The following is a 2,707-nucleotide window of genomic DNA, read 5'->3' as shown; positions in this document are numbered from 1 at the left end:
GCTTGGGAGCTAGGAGAAGATTGGCTCCAGGACATGGGCCACACCTGCCCAGACTCATGATGGCAGCCCAGTAAAGCTGGAAGGATATGAATTCTGGCAAGTGAAGCCGAGTGTGGGAGGAGTCAGAAACGAGGCTGCAGAGGAAGATTGGCTGCGGGGATTTAAAACCCAGACTTGGCGGCCATTAGGAGAGAGAGCCGTGCTGCTTGAGGAGGGAGAACTATGCGTCTTTAGCAGAGTGGAGACTCCTGCATCCCAGAGAGAGAGAACCATGCTGCTTTAGGAAGGAGAGCCATGCGCAGCCCTGAGAGAAGAGAGAACCACGCGGCTTTGACGGAGTGGAGGCTCCTGCATCCCAGAGAGAACTGTGGTGCTTTAGGAAGGAGAACCATGCTGCCTTGAGAAGGAGAGCCATGCACAGCCCTGAGGAGGGGAGAACCACGCGGCCTGGACAGAGTGGGGATACCCACAGCTTTAGAAGGGGAACCACCACCTGGCTTTAGCAGAGATCCTGGCGACTCAGCCGAGGGTGCCGGGAACCCAGGGAGGTCTCCCAGTCGAGATGGAGGACTAACTAAGAACCAGAGGACTGCCTGAGCCATGGACTTCTATTTTCCTTCCTGAGATACTGTACTCTGGACTGGGCAAAGGGGGAAGGAAGGAAGGACTGCGTGTTTGTGGGTGTTTTTAGGGACTTTAGGATTTTTGATAAAGACATTAGGTCACTACTTTAAGTTTGTATAGCATTAAATAAACATTTCCTTTCCTTTTCACGAATCTCTGGCATTGAGAGATGTCTTTCCTAGGGCGGCGGACATAATGGACCCGGGGCCTTCTTTCAATAATAGTATATTGTCCCAGGCCCCCCGCCCTTGTGTGTTCTGTAACAATTTCACAGCAGTACTTCTACAGAATTGTTAAAACAGTGTGTATTGCTGGACACACTACAAATTTCAAATTCTACCGAAAAAAAAAAACCCCACATAAAGTAATGTTACAAACTCTTTACAAGATGTTTAATTTAATTTGTTTTTTTTCCAAGATAGTCACATTTCTGCATGATTTATCAGTGTCATAAATGTTCATTAGTGTTCATTCTGAGAGAAATGCACTTTTTACAGAAAATGGACAACTAGATTCATACAAAGTTTCACATTAAAAAAAACCATCACCTCCAAGTCAGGTGCTGCTCCATCCACACTTTTCTTAATTTGTCTTTTTTTTTTTACAGGAAAGAGTACTTTGGATGAATCTGTATTAAGGATTTTTACTCTACTTAAATATGACTTAGTATTGTGTCTGTGCTCACAATTGTGAGGGAAAGTGATCTTAGAAGCTCTTTATTAACAAAATTATCACAAAGTGACTTTCACAGCAGTAGTTCTACAGAAGTGTTCAAACAATATGTATTACTGGAGACAACATTCATTTCACTTCTACAGAAAGGAGTACATTGACTGAGCTCCATAAACCCTGAGGAAGTTACTTTCTTAATCCTCTTTTTTAAAAACTAATCCTAACCCCCCAAATTAACCCCAACCCTAACTTTATTCCTAATCCTAATCCTAACCCTAACCTTAACCCTAATCCTATCCCTAATGCAAATCCTAACCCTAACCTAACCCTAACCCTTATCCCTAACACTAATCCTTACCCTAACCCTATCCCTAACCCTATGCCTAATGCAAACCCTAACCATAACCCTAACCTTAACTTTTTCCTAACCCTATCCCTAACCCTAACCTTATCACTAGCCCTAATCCTAACCCTAAGCCTAATCCTATCCCTAATGCAAACCCTAACCCTAACCCTAAACTTATCCCCAACCCTAACACTAGTACTAACCGTAACCCTAACCCTATCTTTTTCCCTGCTTACAGAAAATGACTGTTAGATTCATCTTCTGTTTCACATTGAAAAAACAGTCTTCTCCAAGTCAGATGCCGCTCTGTACACATGTGTCTTTTCTTTCCTATTCTTTTTACAGAAAGAGTATTTTGGATGAATTGGTAATAAACATGTTTATTCTACTTAAACATGACTTACTATCATGTGTCTATGCTCTCAATTGTAACAGAAAGTTGGTCTTAGAAGATGCATCTTTATGAAAATTATTACAAAAGTGGCATTTCACACCAGTACTTCTACAGAAGTGATAAAACAGAATGTATTACTGGAGAACCCATACATTTCAACTTCTACTGAAAGAAATACATTGAGTAATGTTACAAGCTCTGTACAAGATACTTTATTTAACCTGTTTTATTCAAGAGAGTAGCATTTCAGAGTGATGTAGTAGTATCAAAAGGGTTCATTACTGTTCTTACTGAGAGAATTGCACTTTTTACATAAAATGGATGATTAGATATGTACTGAGTTTCACATTCACAAATCCATCTTCTGCCATTCTGCACTACAGCATATACAGATATCTTAACTTCCCTATACTTTTTACATGGAAGAAGACTTTGGAGAATTTTGTATCTTTTGTTTCTTTCTACTTGAGGAAGACAATGAGTTAAGCCCTTGTTCACGCAATCATATCAGAAACTTGATCTTAGAAGCTATTTGTTTTTTAAATTACTACAAAAGTGACATTTCAGAGCAACACTACTACAGAAGTGTGAAAACAGTATGTATTACTTGAGACACCATACATTTCAATTTCCACTGAAACAAATACTTTGAAGAATGGTATAAACTCTGT

The sequence above is a fragment of the Phyllostomus hastatus genome, unplaced genomic scaffold (assembly GCF_019186645.2).
Source record: "Phyllostomus hastatus isolate PE091 unplaced genomic scaffold, TTU_PhHast_1.1 phas_contig_267, whole genome shotgun sequence".
In the NCBI taxonomy this organism is placed as follows: Eukaryota; Metazoa; Chordata; class Mammalia; order Chiroptera; family Phyllostomidae; genus Phyllostomus; species Phyllostomus hastatus.
This window is presented reverse-complemented; position numbering follows the sequence as displayed.